Genomic DNA, 20,854 nt, shown 5'->3' with positions numbered 1-20,854 from the left:
CTATATCTCTTCCCATTTCCTTTGCTTTTAAATCAAGAAATGAATCTTCAAAAACTAAGCTTAGAACACTTTACACAGTGTGGGTGACATATTTTCTGGCCTGGCAACTGCTAGGTATGGCCTCAGTGAAGCCAAAATGTAGTACACATTAAAGCAGAGAAAGCTGAAAAGCAGCACTTTTCCCATACACACACACACTTAGAAGAACTTTTCACATGGATATCAAAATCATCCAAGAAATTCTCACCGATATATTGTTCTCTTCAAATAAAGGGTTCTGCCCCAGTCAAATATTTTCTATTATTGTCAAAGTTGAACTGAGGCTACAGTGCCTCAAAATTCCATAATGCCTCATACTTTCTTAAGGAATCTCACATACATAATTTTATTTAAATAAGCAATTTATCCGAATATTGTAGCAAGATCAATATGTAAAGATGTGAGACATGTGAATTTTGCTGAAGGAAGTTTGAGAGAAATAGTCGGTTAGAGGGCCCTCAAAGCAAATGGTACATTTTCCATTTAAAAATCATTCCTGAGGTCCCCCCAGGTATGGTGGCTCATGCCTATAATCCCAGCACTTCAGCACTTTGGGAGGCCGAGGTGGGTGGATCATGAGGTCAGGAGTTCAAGACCAGTCTGGCCAACATGGTGAAACCCCATCTCTACTAAAAATACAAAAGTTAGCTGGGCATGGTAGCGCATGCCTGTAATTCCAGCATTTTGGGAAGCCGAGGCGGGTGGATCACAAGGTCAGGAGTTCGAGACCAGCCTGGCCAAAAGAGTGAAACCCTGTCTCCACTAAAAATACAAAAATTAGCCGGGCATGTTGGCAGGCGCCTATAGTCCCAGCTACTTGGGAGGCTGAGACAGGAGAATTGCTTGAACCCAGGAGGCAGAGGTTGCAGTGAGCCGAGATTGTGCCACTGCACTCCAGCCTGGGCGACATAGTGAGACCCTGTCTCAAAAAGAAAAAATAGTAATAATAATTCCTGGAGTTCCCACTACTTGTCAACCTTTTTCCTCCACACTATTTCACATGGATAATTTGTCTTTAAGCACCTCTAATCAGCCTCTTTATATTTCCTTTCTTCTCACTGTCTCTTTGCTGTCCCTATGAAAATTCACTCTAAAAATATGACTAGATATGAATCATTTCATTCTTGACTATATATATTAGCCATCACAGGAAGATTTTCATTTGCAGGGTCACCCTGTCAGTGGAGAATGATGGTTGTGAAGTTAATTAAAGGAATCTAGCTTCACTTAAACAGAAGTATTAATATGGTCAGGGGTCTTCGCAGATAGCAAGGTCCTAATGCTTCTGCCTGCAGCTAAGACACTGCTTAAGAACATCAACAGTGTTTCTGCACTTTGGTTCTCAAGCAAAAGATGAAGGAACAGTCTATGTCTTTAAATAATTAAGATAATTACTGCTGCTTAGTGATCACTCACCACGTACTGGCCGCTCTTCCAAGGGCTTTACCTGTTTTAACGCATTGATTTCTACAGAAAAGCCTATGAAGTAGGTACTAGTATTATCTCCATTTACAAGGACGAAGCTGAGGCACGTGAGGGTAACTTGTCCAGGGTCTCACAGCTGGTAAGCTGCTGAGCTGCGATTTGAACCCAGGTGCTTTGACCCAGAGCCCTGGCTCTTGAAATTCCTTACAGGACTGATTGGGGACAATAGGTCTCATTCAGAAAACAGGCCTACTCATTTACTAATTCCTCTTCTTTAAGTCATAGAACATGGAGCACTCACACCACGTACAACTGGTTTAAGACTGATCAATCTTCACATGAGATGGTTTCTACCAGGGCAGGACAAACTAAGGAAAAAGCAGTGTCAGAAGGCTTGGACTCAAGTCCAGCTTTGCCAATTACTAACAGTACTCCTGTGCAAGTCACTCAATCTCTTTGCACCTCCATGTCCTCATCTGTAAAAATGCCTTTTGTTCTCCTTACTTGCAGTGCAATTCCACAGTCCCCCCTGCAAAGAAATGAAACCCACTCACCAAATTAATTTTCTAGGTAGACAGTAAATTCAGGGCACAAATAGGATCAGAACTCAGATTTCCAGAGCCAAAAGAGATACTACAAGACAGTAAGGGGTGAAAACAGGCAAAGGAAATGGTGTCAGAAATTTAGATATGAGAAGGCTGGGTGCAGTGGCTCACGCCTGTAATCCCAGCACTTTAGGAGGCTGAGGCAGGTGGATCACTTGAGGTCAGGAGTTTGAGACCAGCCTGACCAACAGGGTGAAACCCTGTCGCTATTAAAAATATAAAAAAAAAATTAGCCAGGCATGGTGGCGCATGCCTGTAATCTCAGCTACTTGGGAGGCTGAGGCAGGAGAATTGCTTGAATCCAGGAGGCACAGGTTGCAGTGAGCTGAGATTGTGCCATTGGACTCCAGCCTGGGCAACAAGAGTGAAACACTGTCTCAAAAAAGAAAAGAAATGTAAATATGAGGCATCTACGGGCAGGAAGAAGTCAATCCTTCATCAGGAATACAAAAAAACTAGAAAAAAAGCAAATGAAGTATCAAAAATAAGTAATAGCACTGAATGTAAAAAAAATTTCAATGAATGAAAAATGAATGAACTAATCGATGCATATTATTTCCACTTCTGTTCTGGAAGAACATTCACTGTTAGCTTAAATGAGACCCAGGACACACTCACCTCTCCACTCCAGCACTTCCAAGGCTTTTCCATCTGCTCTGATCCAAACATTATTTGCACTTAACATGTACCCTCTGAGGAGGTGCCTTTAATCACTCCCTCCTGGCCTGTGTATAAAGGCAAAAATTTTCAACTTGAGACTATCTTGGGCTTTTATCTGCCAGTCTCAATGGTTTGTGATGTCTCCATATCCTGCTCTGGGTCTCAAGTCTGTTTAGCTACCTCTGTTAGACCGTTTTGTCCAATCCTAACCATGTGCATGAACTTACACTTTTGGTTTCCTTGAGGCACACGCCTCATAGTCTTTAGGGCAAGGGTTTCCCACCCTTCTTACCCCCTAGCACGGCTTTAGGACTACACTGCCACGGTTAAAACCCCAGTTCTTCCACTTAGCACATTACATAGTTATGTAATCTTTGTGAGCCCTAATTTCTAATTCCTAAAGTTAGTCAATACCTGATAGATACATTGGCATTTAGAATACAGTGACTGGTACATAGTAGATACTATATAAGTAGTTGCTACTATTATGTGCTGCAGACCCTCATTATCCAAGAATAGAATCCCAATACGCCCTGCATTCTTTTGGCAATGAACCTTTTGCAATGTATTGTTCCTCTTTGATCAGAGGCTCTCTAGAGGGAAGACTGTCATTGTCACCATCTTTGTATTCCCTGCAGTACATAAAACATGACACATATTCAGTAAATAGTGGATTAAAATGTAATTATCTAAAGAGACAAATCCAACCTGCATCTCTGCCTGAAAATCCAAGCATATTATTATTTGTAGCCAGCAATAATGATTAGTGACAGCTTGATCTTTACTTTCCAATAAACACAACAATTAAAGTAGATAGTAAACTCATAATTAGGAACAAAATTGGCTTCCCACCATTGAACATATATCAAGGAGAAAAAAATACGAAAAGTATAAAAATTCAATAAGAGAATAAAATAATAAATTGATACCAAACTTTCCATTAAAAATCAAACGTAAGTGGCAGTACAAAATGTGAAAAGAAAAAAATATTTGATGCTCTCAGATACGAAACAATGGAAAAAATGGATCTATGAAATGTTGATCCATCCCTGATAGAAAAATGAAAGGTATGATTTCAGGATTCTAACATAAACTGAAAAAAACATATTTTTGCTCTTCCCTTTGCCTGAACTGCCCCAGAATCTTTATGACTCAATCTGGCACTACCTTCAGGTATCTTCTCAAATGATGCCTCATTAGAAAGGCTTCCTTGGTCACCCAATTTAAAACAGTACCTACGGCCACCATCACTGTTGAGTCCCTTTCCCTGAGGCATCTGTCTCCATGGAACTTGTCACCTGCCATATTATATGTCTAATGGTTACATTGTCTCTCCCCACAACTATAGACTGTAACTGTCATGAAAAGAGTTTCGTTCACTGCCATGTCCTATGTTTCAGAGATTAACTAGAAAATCATGAGTGATCAATAAAAATCTGTCCAATGAGTGAATCACTTATTAATACAAATATTAACAAATATATACGGAAAGTGTTTAAAATAGTGCCTGGCACATAGTGGGCCCAGTTAGCTATTTATAATAAGAATAGAAATAGTAGCATTCCTTCCTTGATTCTTCTTGATTGATTGGTAACAAAAGTCTTCTGCCTTGAGTGACTAGAAAAAAGTAGAAAGGCTTAGATAAGCAAGGAGCTGGGAGGCAGCTTTGAAATCAGGAGCGGAAATACTTACTTTATTTAGGGGACAGCTGGAATTTACTAATCTGCTCTGTAGTACAGCATGGTCAAAGAGCAGCTTTAGTGGAATTAACATAACAACGTGGGAGGAAAAACAAGGTGGGAATCAGAATGCTGTGGGTGAAAACATTGCATGGAAGCCCAGGGCCAGAGCGCAGCGTGTCAGTGAGCAGAAGCTGCCGCCATGACTTAGTCCACCTTCTTACCTAGATCAGCCTTCAACTGGGCAGGGTCCAGATGCGGAGATGTGAAAAACGTGATGCCACCAGGCCTGTGTAAAAAAAGAAAATCAAGGCTTACCTGAAGTAATTTGCACACTAGGTGCGTATGTGTTGCTGTGTTTCTTATATTTATTAGGTAGCAAATTTGAAGGGGCTTTCAGAAATTGGGGATCACAACGCTGACCCTTTAAGGTCATCTGGAGTAAGTCTAGGGAACAGACGATCCTGCCTCTTCCATGAGATAACCCTAATCTCCCACCTAAACTACTGCATAGTATAGAGTAACCAACCATGCTGGTTTGCCTATGACTGAAGAGTTTCCAGGATGCAGACATTTCAGTGCTGAAACCAGCAAAGTTGCAGGCAAGCCAGTACCAGTTGGCCATCCTGTATCCTTGTAAGCCTGCGTATGCTCATCTACTTAGTGTTCACACTGCAATGAGAGCAATCATTTAAAACAAATCTGGCCACATCGTGCCTCAGTTAGTCACACACAGCCAGATCCCTTCAGAGGCTCTCCTGCTGCTTTTTCTTTCTTTTTTTTTTTTTCAAGACAGAGTCTCGCTCTCATTGCCCAGACTGAAGTGCAGTGGTGTGATCACGGCTCACTGCAACCTCCGCCTCCAGGGTTTCAGCCATTCATCTGGCTCAGCCTCCTGAGTAGCTGGGATTACAGGCAAGTGCCACCACACTCAGCTAATTTTTGTACTTTTAGTAAAGAGGGACTTCACCATGTTGTCCAGGGTCGTCTCGAACTCCTGACCTCAAGTGATCCATCAGCCTTGGCCTCCCAAAGTGCTGGGATTATAGGCGTGAGCCACCACGTCCGGCCTCTCCTGCTCTTAAGACAGATTTTAACCCTTATCATGGCTGAAAGACTCCATGTGGTCAGGCCCCTGTTGATTTTTCCGGCTTAATTTTTGCACCACACCCCAGCCAGTTCCCTTTTGGGGGCTCACATAAGGCCACTCCCTTCTGCTGTAAGGGTTCCTTGCATGTTACTCCTGCATGGAATATCATACCCATCTCTCTTTCACAGAGTTTTGCTTCTAAAACATTTTCAGATCGTTTTACTCCTAAACTGTTTTCATATAGCAGCTCCATAACTGTCACTTTTTCTGAGATGTCTCTCCTGCCTCTTCTGAGCAGACAAACCCTCTCCCATGGCCTTTGGGAGCTGTAGCCACTGTTGTCAGTGCCCACCATATACCCTTGACATCACCTCCACACACCAAAAGCTGCTCCTGCAAACACCTGTGACTTTCTGCCCAATGGCTTTTCTCTGCACGTGGAAGCACCTTCCCCAGCACACAGGATGGTATCAGATGAGATTAGAGCAATGGGTAGGAGTCAGATCAGGGAGACTTTCGGGGCTGTGATATAGAGTCCAAATTTTATTCTAAGTTCAATGGAAAGCTATTGAAGAGTTTTACACGGGGGAGAGACAAGATCTGATTCTTTTCTTTTCTTTTCTTTCTTATCTTTTCTTTTTTTTTCTTTTTGAGATGGAATTTCCCTCTTACTGCCCAGGCTGGAGTGCAATGGCATGATCTCAGCTCACTGCAACCTCTGCCTCTCAGATTAAAGTGATTCTCCTTCCTCAGCCTCCTGAGTAGCTGGAATTACAGATGCCTGCCACCACGCCTGGCTAATATTTTGTATTGTTAGTAGAGACGGAGTTTCACCGTGTTGGCCAGGCTGCTCTCAAACTCCTGACCTCAGGTGATCTACCTGCCTCGGCCTCCCAAAGTGCTAGGATTACAGGCGTGAGCCACCATACCCGGCCCGTGATTATATTCTTAAAAGGTCACTCAGACTGCTATATGGAAAATAGATTGCAAAAGGGCGGATCTGGAAGCAGAGAGAGGCCAGTTGGGAGGTTAGTGTAAGAGCCAAGATTATTTTTCTAGACAGAATCACCGGCAGTACAACTGAAAGCATAATAAAAAGTGGCTTTTTGTAACAGCAGCAGGAGCCTTCAAGTCTAGGGTTAGCTGCTGAAAGCAACTTACCTGAGAGGCCCTCTGAAGTCTGGCTCATTCAAGTGGGTTCTTAGAAATGGGTGAAAATCTTACTCTTTTCATGCATAAAGCAGGGATAATGAAAAAAAAAAAAAAGTTTGAGAAACACTGTTCTAGAATCTCAGGCAGGCTGTAGGCTCATTTTTAGGGCCATCCATTGCTCTTAAGCTGGCCTGGAATGGCCCCTGGCCTCCTGAACTAATAGCCCTAAACCTGCTCTATCACCTCACATTTCTTCAGCTCTGTACAGACACTGACTAATTCACCTACTCAGTGGGAAGATGGTCCAGTAAGATAAGATGGTCTATTTTCAAGTCAGCCTCTCTAAACACAGATACTCCTGTTTGGACACCCTCGAGGTATACAAATGAAGGAAGGAAGTGTTAGGAGTTGCATAGGGTAATGCAGATACCATGCGTCTCAGCGGGATCTCTCCTTCCAGGTTTCATGCTTCTCTTTCTGCCTAGGCGCCATCTACCTCTCACCGGATGAATTCCTATGTTTTCAACAGAGCCCAACCACAAATGTCACCTACCCTGGAAATCCAGGAGGAAAAAATATTATTCCTTTTTTTGAGCATCCAAAGCACTCTATAAAAATAGCATTAACAGCTACTATTACTTGAGCACTTGTGGCAGGCATTGTGATTAACATTTTACCTGAATTATTTCATTTAATTCCCCCATTGTTAACCCCTTTTTACAGATAGGAAACTGGGGCTTAGAGCAGTGATGGGGCTTTGCTCAATGTCAGAAAACTAATGAATGGTACAATGAAAATTCAATACCAAGCAGCCTCTTCCCCTCTAGACCTTAAATACACCGTCCTATGACTTACATCACTGTATTATAATCAGCAGTTCACGTGCCTCTTTCCTCTATTACTTCCACCATAAATGACCAAGGCCTGCTGTCATGAAAAGAGAATGACTTTTACAATCAAACCCTGTTGTATAACTTTAGGATATTACTTACTGAGACTCAGCTTCCTCATTTATAAAATGGAGAAAAGAAATGCCTACCTAATAGGTTGTTGGCAAGATAAAATTAGATAGAACTTTTAATGCACTTACCACAGTCAATGGCACATAAACGCTCATTCAATTAAACAAGTATTATTTGAGGGCCTGTGGAATGCCAGTCCTTACAATGGACACTGAGGATAGAGAAATACCAAAATGTCTCTCATGGAGCTGACACACGAGAAATTTAATACATGTTGATTGCTCTTACTTCTTGAGGACAGAGACTGTGTATTACTCAACATCAAATTTCTGTAGTTCAATCATGCCTAGCACGGAGTAGACACTCAATAACATTTTAGTGAATTAGTAATAATGGGTTACATAATTTCATAGACCCAAAATAGTGGGGATTATGAATGACTGTGTCAAATTAGTGGGTTGACATTTATCAAACAGTAGGAAGAACTGAAAGCAAAGTGCAAAAATAGCATACCCAGAGGTTGTACGCACTAAATTCATGTAAGCATAGAGCTACTACTGAATAACTCTCAAAATATTCTTAGGAAAAAATGGAATGTTATAACCTGAACAATATAGAAATAATAACACATCTAATACTCAGGAGGTGGGGATAAAAGGTGGGGAGGAAGTTTCAAAAGTGTTACTCTTTCAAGAAAGAAAGTCAACTGATATTGTCTAAAGAAGACAGTAATTTATAAAAACAGCAGTATAATCACAATGACTTTAACTTCATGATACTTTTTTTGGCCAGAGAAATTTTTAAAAAATATATGTGTCTCAAGGATATATCTTGAAATAAGGTAAACTTATTGGTTTGACCATTCTTTTAGTTTCAGTGCAGTTTCTTTTTATGGCTTGAAATTCAAGAAAAACTAATGTATTGTTTTTGTTATAAACAGCATCGCTATTCATTTTTATAAAAGCATTTCCACCTAAACATCCATGCAGGTAGATTCATAGGGACACAGACAGACAGCTGTCTGAAATGATATTACCTAAGGTTAACAATTGGAATGATAGTATTTGAGATTATTTTTAAAGTTTATCTTTGTAATGTAATACCTTATATAAATTCTTGTAATCAACATACATTTCATTTTTTAAAAAAGTATTTCCTACGCTTTCTAAAGAACAAATATGGCAAGATGTAGTTAATTCTTCCTGGTAGGAATATAGATCATTGTTATTTTATTCTTTTTTACATTTCAAAAATGATTTTAAAAAATTCACATCAGACTCTACATCCATGAGTAAATTTCTTCCCTTTTAATTTAGATCATTTTTTTCCCTGAGACAGTCTCACTTCTTCACCCAGGCTGAAATGCAGTGGTACAGTCTCAGCTCACTGCAACCTCCGCCTTTCAGGTTCAAGCAATTCTTGTGCCTTGGCCTCTCAAGCAGCTGGGATTACAGGCAGCCGCCACCACACCCAGCTAATTTTCATATTTTTAGTAGAGATAGGGTTTCACTATGTTGGCCAGACTGGTCTCAAACTCTTGACCTCAAGTGATCGGCCCACCTCGGCCTCCCAAAATGCTGGGATTACAAGTGAGAACCACCGTGCCCAGCTATAATTTAGACCTTTTTTTACTTATGTTGCAAATCATATCCTGAAAATTACTTGAGAATCCAGTTGACAAAGCAGAAAAGACTGTATTATTTTGAATGCTCTTTAGAAATGTAATCCACTTAATAAAGAGCTAATTAATATGCTATGTTATATGTGTGCTTACATTGTTATAGGTTTTTACATAAAGAGCGAGAGATTATGAAAAGCTTCACAATATCACACTATGTCTAATGGGGTCATTAAGATCAGGATTTTCAAACTAAGTGGATTTCCTTGTCCTTCTTGTTTAAAGTGTGATTATTGAATGTTAGCATCTGCTTGCTGTGGTAAATGACAAACTAGAGTAATCCAGTTCTTACCCCCAAGTTAAGAACCATAATTTAAAATACACAACAGTTGCATAGCCGTAATGTTTTGGAGGTTGTTGATAAAATACCTGAGCTACCTGTTAAGGTGCCATGGCAATATCTTTTTTCATTTATTTGGGAAAAGTCTGGGAGAAAAGTTGGTACTCCTATTGAGTCCTTAAAATAATTCAAGGAATCTATTGTTTCTTGTAGAAATTCAGTACTCTTTGGGTTTTGTATTATTATGTTACTATTATGGAAGATGTTTTCTATTTGAGTGAAACACTGGCTGTGAAAATTTTAATTACTGTTAATTCCAATTTAGAGAATAGAAAGTACATTTTTGTTTCCTTTACTTTTTAGAAATGTTTTTTTCAATGAAAATTTGTATTCTTTTTTTTTTTTTTTTTAATGAAATAAGAATTTTTTTTTTTTTTCAGACTTTCACTCTTGTTGCCCAGGCTGGAGTGCAGTGGCACGATCTTGGCTCACTGCAACCTCTTCCTTCCAGATTCAAGCGATTCTCCAGCCTCAGCCTCCCGAGTAGCTGAGATTACAGGCATGTGCCACCACACCCAGCTAATTTTGTACTTTTAGTAGAGACAGGGTTTCACCATGTTGGCCAGGCTGGTCTCGAACTCCTGACCTCAGGTGACCCTCTCACCTCGGCCTCCCAAAGAGCTGGAATTATAGGCATGAGCCCCTGTGCCCAGTCAGGAAGAAGTTTTTTATAAAACTATATTCATGAAATGCTTTCGTGCCTATTAAATTCTATAAAAATGTAGGTTGGAATTTCTGGTCTACAAGTTAATAATAGTCACAGGGAAAATGATGGAATCTTAGATTTAAAGAAAGCTTAGACGTTATTCATCTCATCCCACCTCCTTCCCAAGACTGGGCCCCCTCCTTCAATGTAACACTTGTGATGGTTCTCCAGTCTCACCTCGAGCTCTTCTATTGCAAAGAGTTCTCTGCCTCAAAAGGGAACCTCACGGCCTTCCAGACAGCTCTAAATGTAAAAAAAAAAAAACTATCCTTTTCTAAGTCAAAATCTGTTTCCATTCATTTATTTTCACTGGTGCTTTTTTCTCACTTCCAGAGCTGCAGTAAGTATATCCAACTCCTTTCCTGCCCAATGGCCCTTTAAACAACTGACCACAAATCATGTTTCCTGACACACTTTCTCATGCTGACTAAAGCATCCCAGGCTCTTCAGCAAGCCCTCAAATGGAAGAGTGTTCAGCTTCAGAAATCCTACATATCACCTGACTGTTCTCCAGTTTGTCAATGACCCTGCTACAAAGCAATGCCGACAGTTTTAAATGTTCCTTAAAAAAAAAAAAAGTGAAAGTTTTTCCAGGATCACAAATACAATGCTTGCAACTGTCACTTTAAATTATTAGAAAAACACATCTTAAACTGCCAGATTCTATCTTACTATCTCTTCACCTATCTGAAGTTTCCCTTTCCTCTTCATCATGTTTTTTCTTTCTTTGCAAATTTGAAGGCCATTCTTAAGTTTCTCTTGGTTGTGAGCAACTGAAACTGATTTGGGCTACCTTAAGCAAAAAGAGAAGCATATTGAATCTCATGAAATTCATGGGCCGTTTCATAAAATCAAAGAGAGTAGAAAGGCCAAGAGTCAGAAGAAGAGAAAGCAGAGTCTTCCGGTGGCCTCTGTGTCAGACTCACAGGTATCTCCCTGGAGCACTTCTCTTACTGTGACTTCACTCCAGTGACTCTTAGTCAATGCAATCTTTCAACCCCAAACTCCAGTTTTGGGGAAGACATTCCATCTGGCCCACCTTGGATCATATTTCCAGACCCCTGGTTTAATAGTCCTGGCCAGGAACAGAGTCATGTCTACAGGGACCCCACACCTATATATACTGGAGTCATTCCTAGAGAAAAGAAAGTAGATGTGAACAAGGCAGACATCCCCAGTTGCTGTACTTCTAAAAGAAAGTAATGTTCAGAAACATGGATATCAATCTATGTTTACTTTTATTTCTCCTTGTATTTTCCCCTTTGCTGAACCCCCACTAAGGCAGGTATCAGTATTGGTATTCATTGCATCAGGAGAGGTATGTGGTGAGGAGAAAAAGATAAATAGGCTGTGATTATTCCTGGATTGTGTTTCCCAAAATTCTAAACTCTCAGAACACAGATAATTTCTTGACGGATGTAAAAAGGAGTGAGATTTACCCACATAAAGAGTCCTGAAAAACCCTAAAAAGAGAATTATCTCCCCAAGACTGTTGGGAAAGGAAGGCAAGAGGCTTGTGGACCCTGGAGGAAGGGCACCCAGGCCCTACAACCTGGCAGTGTCCCCAGAGAGGTCACATGACCCGAGAGCCCTGTGTGCTATATCTAGGTAAGAAGGAACCATAGGAAATGTCCACAAAAGAACTGTGTGGGTCAAGCTCCAATTGGACACAGCCACAGATGACTACAACTGAGAGAGCTGGGAGAGCAGAATTACTGGGTGCTACAGAGTAACCTGTGCAGTCTGACGGCTCAATGAGCAGAAGGTCCCTCTTCCCATGCCACGGCACTATGTCAGTTCCCTGGAGCCTTGACACAACTCCGGGGAGAGTATAAATACTGAGAAGGACTGATGTTAAGTTTTCCACCTTTCCAGAAAGAAAAGGCTTGAAATAGAAATGAACATGATTTCTAAAAAATAAAGAGACAATTTTCATATACCTATCTTTGTAGATGGAGATTCTTAGCTGCAAGGCTTGAATGAAAATGACAGGAGCAAAATGAAAATTGAGTAGTTCTGCTTCCTCGCTGTCTGTGAATTTGGCCCATCTTTTTCAAGCAGCTGGATTTGTACATCATGCACTGATTGCAATGCTAAAAGCCCTCTTTTTAAAAAGTAGACTTTGGCCGGGCGCTGTGACTCATGCCTGTAATCCCAGCACTTTGGGAGGCTGAGGCAGGAGGATCACAAGGTCAGGAGTTTGATACCAGCCTGGCCAATATGGTGAAACCTCGTCTCTACTAAAAAATACAAAAAAAAAAAATTAGCCAGGTGTGGCGGTGCATGCCTGTAATCCCAGCTACTCAGGAGGCTGAGGCAGGAGAATTGCTTGAACCTGGGAGGCGGAGGTTGCAGTGAGCCACGATCGTGCTGCTGCACTCCAGCCTGGGCAACAGAGGGAGACTTTGTCTCAAAAAAAAAAAAAAAAAAAAAAAAAAAAAAAAGGAGTCGACTTAGCATTTTTTCAAATCCTCTTGTTATTCATGACCTTAGTGTTCCTGAAGCTGTTGCCCTGGGTCCATGTCATACCTTTATATATATAGTCTTAGACTATATCTCCCTTTCCTCTGTTCTGTGTATTTCTTCCTTCTTAGATGTGGTTCAAGCAGAAGCTCCCTACACAACTACTTTGGAGTCTTCAGCTACATCTCCCTTTTGCTTTATCATTTGCCAAGTTTTTGACTATGATACCAGAATTTTGTGGTTTTTTAAAATAAATTATGTTAAGTTCCTGAATTTAGCTAATGGTGCTGCAATGTGGCAGCTATTGATACATTCTAACAAAAGATGAAAAAAAAAAAAAAGAGTCAAGACCTAGAAACTGAGTCTGAGAGTTGACTGCCTTCATTTTCCTAGGCTGCAGGGCTGTTACTTCCTAAAGAGAAGTTGAGTGATGTAATGAACAAAGCCCAGAGAGTCAGGTGACCTGGATCTATTCTTGGCTGTGCCACTGACCACAGTGTGTAACCTTGGGCAAGTCACTTTCAATCTTCCATCTCAGTTTTCTCCACTGTATAACTAGAAAAATATCTTGTCCCTTAACTTGAGAAAATTTGGGCATAAGAGTTGCTATTGCTTGCTGTTTGAAAAAACATTAAGGTTATTTTTTTTTCAACCTACCATAGTTTTCCGTAAGACACTGTGGTATCATGGAGTTTCAGTTCTTCAAATAATCATGAAAATTAGAATTAAATTATGTTTTCGGAGATTAAAATTAGGACCAGCTGAAAATAAATCAGAGAGTGATCTTAACACAAGGCCAGTACCTCCATTATGTGCGATATGCTTTATTCATATTTACTTGGGGTTGGATGGGTAGGAAAGAGGGAAAGCCCAGCTAGTCTCCTGTAAGTAGAAGGTAGAGGATGCTACAGTAGAAATAGAAATAAAGAGAGATGGGGACATTGGCAAACAAGGACAGGACTGATGCCAATTCTGTAGATGAAATCCATTTTCTGCAGAACTGTGGGCTTTTAAAACATTATTTGCAAAGCTCTCCAAATATGAGCTAGGCTTAGAAAATTTTCTAAAGTGGCTGCCTTCATCTAAAAAGAGAAAGTGTAATAATTTTAATGCTTAAAAAAAGCAACGCTTGCTTTTCACTATATTCATACCCAGCATATTGAACTTTATGGTTTATCCTGCTTTGAAAGTTTAAAACATTATAAAGCCAGGAATGTTCTCTGTGGCTTAGGCTTACTAGAGCTCAGATAGAAAATAGAATACAAGCCCAGCAGGTAAATACTATCCAGATTCCATTGAGAGCCAGCCCCTTAAGCAAACACATTCACCTCTATGATCTTTGATTTCCTCATCTGCAGGAGAGGTACAGCATCATTTACCTACCTCACAGAGGAACCAGATTACATCACCAAAGAAAGGAATTTAAGTCTTCCGTATTAAGCCAAGGATGGACACAGAGAAAACATACAATTCATGCTCACTTGAGTCTTGCCCTTTGAATAGACTTTGAGGACATTTTTCTCAGAATAGAACATCAACAAGTTACATGGACTCCACGATGTAACGGTGAGAAATCAGCTTTATTAGTACGCACAGGGCTGAGACCATAGGGATGTGCTTTCGGTCAGTGAAGAGATCAAAGCAGCAATGCACACTTTGAAAATGGTAACAAAGATTTTACTCACTGCCTCTTGGGGACTGAACACATTTAAACATAATAATGTTTGCCCAGTTGTAATTCTCACAGAGGAGGAAGACCATTAAACACTGTGACAGCAATTCTTCCCAAATACTTTCTCCATTCTGGCTCAGCAATCCTTACAATAGCAAAGAGCAAAAAATCTGCTCTTTAATACTTAGAAGTATTATCTTCTCTACTGAGAAGAGACTGAAAAGAGTTCTTGAAACTCTAAAGAAGAGATTTTAGAGAACATGAGACAGTGCTATAGTCACCTGTGTGCTGCTCAAAAGATGACATTCATTCAATTTCCTTTGAATTCCATTTGTACTAATATTAAGATTTTAGAAATGATGAGGTTTCACAAAATTGCTATGGTGAGTGAATCACCAGAGAGGGCTTCTCCTAATAAGTAGACAGTTCTCTTTCTCTTTGAAAGGTCCATATTTTTCCTTATGTTTCACAGAGGACATCATTGGAGAAAGCACCTAGGCCTAGATGAATCTGGATAGATACTCACGTGGGAAAAAAGTGGAAAAACAGGGCAACTATGGCTAACAGAGTGTTTAACAACAAGCACTGCTGTCTGATGCATTTCTGGATGTTCTCTGAGCTTCTTTAACAAAAACATGAACTAGAGCACTCATACTGGAAAGCCTGTGGCAGGGGTGTGAGTACTAGCATCGCGGCAGCAGCATCATCATGGTGTCTCCTGCCCCACTTTTACAGCCTTGTCTATCCTCCCAGTCAGCCTTCTGGCTGTCCCTGCTACTTCTCCATTAATGCTCAGATCCTGATGACAAACATGAATGTTAAAAAGTCCTGGCTACCTCCAAAATATTTTCCCCAGTAGCCTGTCACGTGGAAGACTACAGTAAAAAAGTGTTTAATTTGAAAGGTGTTCATCATTAGCAGTGACCTATGACACTTTATGAGGAAGAGACAGGCCTAGTTCTAATAAGATGGAACATAAAACAAGTCAGTATCAAGTTAAGGAAATAGGAGGTGTGTTGGTTAAAGAAAAAAGAAAAAAACTTAACTAGTAGTCTGCTTCCTAGAGAGATGCATTACAGAGATCATGGTCATTTCAGGGCAGTGGAGAGGTAAGGATGTCCACAAGGAGGATCAACTCTCTTCTCTCTCCCCCATCCTCAAACATGCACTAAGGCAGTATTTGTGGAAAGCGTAAACACAGAAACCCAGATTACTCTGGGAGATTTTTTACTCTTAGCCAGGGAACTTGAGAAACGTAAGTGAGAGGGAATGCTCCATTTCTCAGACCCTTGCTTTTGTCCGCTGACAAGGTAAAGAGGTTCGTTTCCTTCTTTACTTCTCCCCGCTGTAGTAATTACTGTTTTACAAAGCATGGGATTGATGCTTTGTCAGCATCTCAGCACAGACACTAAATACAGAGATGCTTCAGTACCTTCACAAGGCCAGCCTGTTGGTGCAAGTTTATATTTGCTGCAGGAGAAGACAATTCCCGTGGTTTAGCGTCTCTGCAAGATCAGGCAAATCAGATTAACAGCTGCAATTCTGTCAACACAGGCTGGGACCTGTTGAGAATTAAGCTGATATTTAAGACAGAGACTATGTACATGTAAAAATAATAGCTACTATTAAAACCAGGTCCCAACAAGAGATTATGAATAACCCCTAAACATGGTCATACTACCAACAGTAGCATCACTGTAAGATATGAAATATTCATGATGAATTTTCACGCTGATACATTTAAATAAAGTTTTAATAAGAAAACTATTAAAGGCGAGATCATCTAAAACACACCACGGCTTGGGATGGTGTGCATGAATCCAAAACTTTAACATAACACTAGACTTTGAGGCATGGTGTATGAGACAGGAGAGAAGCACTTCCCAATTTTCTATCAAGGATATGATATTTACCATCCTCACATCAAGTTCCAGTCTGCCCCCATTCCTCTTCCTCTGGGAACAGCTCCACCAATTTTATGTCTGGAAAGGGAGGATGACCAGGATATGAGACCTACCCTTAGACAATCATAGGTCCTATGGGACCCCATTTCCAAGGCCAAAGCGTTTAGTCTAGGCAGGGTTAAGCCTGTGACAAAGGCTTCATCAATCACAGTCAGTGCATTGAACACTCAGTGAGAAAGAAATAGTCTAGGACAGGGCCAGAGGCCTGGAAATCTTCTCTAAAGCTGCATCTTTAACGTATCTCAACTAAGAATCTGCTAAGTACTTGTGAAGGCTGGTGAGAGAAATGCCTATCCAAACACAGGTGGGTTCAATAGTGGAACCCCTCTAAGATGTAGTGCTATGAGGAACCTGAAGACTACCATACCCCATTTGCATCAGCTCTGACACCTAAAAAGGATAAAGACAATGGAAAAAAATGCGTAATTTTTAGGGACAGAGACTGGCCTTTATTATCCTTCTTGGCTAGTATTATTAATAGCAGTTACCATAAATTCCCCATTTACGTGCCAGAAACTACCGAGCATTTTACCTATATTATCTTATTTAATCCTCACACCTTCTCCTAAGAGACAGGTAGTATTATCCCTATTTTACAGATGAGAAATTAAAATTAAAGAGGCAAGGAACTTGCAAAAATCACTGAGCTAGACAGTGGCTGGTCCAGGATTTGAACCTATGTCTGACAGGTTTATGAGTTTAGCCATTACAATATACTGTCTCGCAACTCTTCTCCATTGTTTCCCTCCCTTGAGGCCATTGCTTCTTTGTTCCTGCAATATGTCTAACTATTCATTTGTCCTGCTCCTGGACTGTAACACAGTTGAGAGAAAGTAGACTAGCGTTTAGATATCTGATCAAGAACACCTGAGACCTCATTGATTCATTGTGGAAGCAACATCTTCCACAGTGACAGTTAATCTGGTATGCAATTCTCAGCTTTACTGTTTTCTCTCCCAAAAAAGGGTTAATAAGTCTGTGATCCAAGAGATTTGCAGTAAGCCCTAGAAACAGCTGAGCAACGGTTGCTGAATCCCATTGGTGTGCCCATAAGATGCTACCTGGTGTAGACAACAGAATATAATTCTGTCTCCCAGGAATGTAGACGGCCCCCCCCCACCCCGCCAACACATACACAAGGTGGCATAGCAGATGATGACGTTTGTCCCATATGCAAACATGAATAGTAAACGTGCTTTAGCACAGCTGGAGTTACTGTGGCAGAAAGTCAGGTTGTCTGCTACTCGACCTGGTCTTCTTAAAGGATTGGGTCTGGACATTCACCTCTCCGTGACTGAAATTCCCATTTTCCACAGGTTCAGGCTCTGCATTCAGCCTATTCAGAGTGCATGAGTGCTAACGTGGAACTCTCCAGGAGACAGAAAGCAGAAATGTGGATGATTAAAATAAAGGGTTTTCTTTGGCAATCTCAATTGCAAATGAGGATAAGGAAAATCCTTCCAGCTCACACTCTGCTCCCAGCTACTTGTCCTTGAGTTAAATGAGGGCTTGGCTCTGGCCTCAGGGGGCTCGTTATTTGGTGGTGGGGGAGGGGGCGGGGGGAGCGGTCAGCACTTACATGCCTTTAGAGAATCTGCCTTTACAGAGCTTGAAGAGCTCTCATGGAGGAACAGAGATGCTGTGATGGTATTGGCCTTGGAGGTAGTGGTAGTGGCAATGGTGATGATGATGAAAGAAGAAAACGGTGATGGTAAATGTCACCTATAAACACAAGCACAAAGCAGCAACAGATATCCTTCTAGTCATTGCCAACCATAGCCACGAAGCTGCGTCTGTTCCCAATCCAATCCCATTGTGGTGCTCCCCCTCTGCGCTAAACACATCCAGCTTCAAAAAAAAAAAAAAAAAGCCCTGCATCTCTCCCTCCCCCGCCCTTCCGCCCTCCACCTTTTCCTGTGCCAAGCTGGGAATGAGTCTGCACTGGCGGGTCAAGGGGGCTGGGACCTGAGAGTTAACGACAGGAGTTCCGTAGTGAGGAGCGTTGGGATGACCCGGAGGGCCCACCAACGCACTTGGGAGCAGCTTGGTGGGGGAGCTGGAGGAACCCACACAGAAGGGGAGGAAGATAAGCTGGCGGGGTAAATAGAGTTGATGCCTCATTCCAAGAACCCTGAAAGCCACGGGGGAAGGCGGGGCAGGCAGCCTTTGGTTGGGAAGAAGAGACGGGCAGATGGCCAGCAGAACAGACAACACTCTCTTTACCTGACCTGTACTCGGGGGGCTGGTCCCGAGTCCCAGCTACTCAGGAGGCTGAGGCAGGAGGATCGCTTACGGCAACAGCCGTGGCGGCTGCAGGGAGGATGCTGCGCTCCAGTCCAGAGCCAGAGCCCGAAGGGGCAGCTGCACCGACCTCCACCGAGGCTCCGCCCCACAGGCCACAGGCCCCGCCTTCCTAGCACGCGCCGGCCTGACGAGCTGTTTGGGGGAGGTGAGCAGTAAACTGATCGGCAGGGCTCAAGACCAGTGGAAACGTGCAGCGGCGCCCGAGGTGGCTGGGGAGGCGGGGCGGGAGGCGGCGGTGTCCAATCAGCAGCCGAGCCGTTGGGCCTGGCTGGGGAGCAGTGCTGTCCTTTGGCACGGTCTGATCCGTGCTGCGGGGTTGAAGGCGGTGGTCGCTAAGCTAGGTCTAAGACGGACAGCCAGGGCAACAACCAGTCTCTCGCTACGTGTCCCCAGCTTGCCTGTTTCCGAGCGCCTCTGCAGGCGCACGCTCTGGACCTGTTCAGATGGCGGAAGGGAACCGGTCTGGAACTCCCCACTATTCCCGAGGTTCCCACGCCTCCAGATCCGGCGAGGCCGTTTCGCTCCAGTGGCCTGGCGCCTGCACCCTCAGCCTGGCCGTTCTTGATCTTAAGTGCTAAAAGGAACAGAGAAGGAGAACTCAAGAATCCACACATAAGCCCCAAACCCTGACAGGAGCCTTTTCCCTCGCATCTCCCGCCTACACTGCCTCCTAGTAGCTTTTTAACCAGAACTGCTGAATGGCGGGTTATTTTGACTAGTTTGAATTAAATGCAAAATAGGTTTAGGCTGAGAAATGGGCAAGACCCCTGGCGATCTGGGAAAGAAAGACTGAGTCCGGATGTCAAGAGGCCTGGGCCTCACGAGGGAGTTTGTCTGCTCATTTGAACGTCTCAGAGTTGAAGATCTTGTTACTGCTATTTCTGGGCTGGTGAATCAGTACAGACCTTGATGCCAAGGTACTGTTTTGTCCCCAAGTGTCTAATCATTACTGAAATGAACTACCTTCAAACCTTTCCTAAGAGGATTTGAGGCCTTAATGTCGTTAAGATTTGGAATGTGATTTGGGTGACACTGAGATCTTTTCCAAGTAGGTAGGCTAGAGAGGGCATTGTCTTTAATCAGCTTTTGGATAAATGCAAACTGTATCACCCATTTGGTACTTGAAGATAGAATTTTGTCCTGAATAGATTCTGTTTTCAAATAATAGATAAATGAGAAAAAAATTGGAAGGTATTTTTAAGGTGATTCCTTTCACTAATTTTTTTCTAGAAATAATAGTTTATGGGAACTCTGATTTATTCTTACTCATAATATTAGCCAAACACTGATAGGCACTTTATTTGTTTATTTAACACAGGGTCTCCCTCTGTCACCCAGGCTGGGGTGCAGTGGTGCGATCTTGGCTCACTGCAGCCTCAACCCCCTTGGCTCAAGCCATCCTCCCACCTCAGCCTCCAGAGTAGCTGGAGCTACAGGCATGCACCACCATGTCCCGCTAATTTTTTAATTTTTTATTTGTAGAGACAGAGTTTCACCATATTGCCCAAGCTGGTCTCAAACTCCTAAACTCAAGCGATCCTCCCTTCTCAGCCTCCCAAAATGCTGAGATTACAGTTGTGAAGTGCTGTGCCCAGCTCCATAGGCACTTTATGTACATTATCTGCTTCAATCCTCACATCTTCCCCTTGTAAATTCCACTTATAGATAAGAAAACTGAGGCTCCCAAAGTTCAAGTCATTGTCCTTGGCTCACATTGGTAGTTAGGAGTAGAGTCCATACGAGGTCAGTACATCTCTTGTCTAGAAATCATCATCATCAGTTAGAAGAATAAGAAGCCTCAGTACCACTCTTAATTCTTTGATGCTTTTTTCTTTTTACCTGAAAATTGTCATAGAGGGATCCACTTTTTTCACACTACTGACTTCTTGAAACTGCAGCCTCAGAAGCACCTTTAAGAGTGAAGCATCACCTCTGAAATGCGTTAGGAGCAATTGCAAGTCAGCTTTGCTCATAGAAGGGAGCTGTGATTTCCTATTGTTGGGAAGGAAGTAAATGTTTGCAGGACTTAAGTCAAACTAGGTTTTAATTGATGTAGAAATCTTTTAAAGTCCACCCACAAAATAATATCATGGTCATGTGAGCTGAGTCCTGCAA

The 20,854-nt window shown here is 42.0% G+C and overlaps 1 protein-coding gene across 1 annotated transcript in view; it reads right to left on the bottom strand.

Annotated features, from left to right (window-relative positions):
- FMN1 (formin 1) overlaps positions 1-19,650 on the bottom strand; it is a 425,302-nt gene extending 405,652 nt beyond the window's left edge. The window contains exons 1-3 of the mRNA XM_033190692.1: positions 18,659-19,650; positions 18,015-18,157; positions 4,633-4,697 (exon numbers count right to left, since the gene is read on the bottom strand). The gene's annotated coding sequence lies outside the window, so the exon portion shown is untranslated. The remainder of the gene's footprint in view (positions 1-4,632; positions 4,698-18,014; positions 18,158-18,658) is intronic.
- Between the last annotated feature and the right edge of the window lie 1,204 nt (positions 19,651-20,854).

The sequence above is a fragment of the Trachypithecus francoisi genome, unplaced genomic scaffold (assembly GCF_009764315.1).
Source record: "Trachypithecus francoisi isolate TF-2019V2 unplaced genomic scaffold, Tfra_2.0 Lachesis_group3, whole genome shotgun sequence".
Classification (NCBI taxonomy): Eukaryota; Metazoa; Chordata; class Mammalia; order Primates; family Cercopithecidae; genus Trachypithecus; species Trachypithecus francoisi.
Note: the sequence above shows the minus strand (reverse complement) of the source record. Positions and strands in the feature narration are given on the sequence as shown.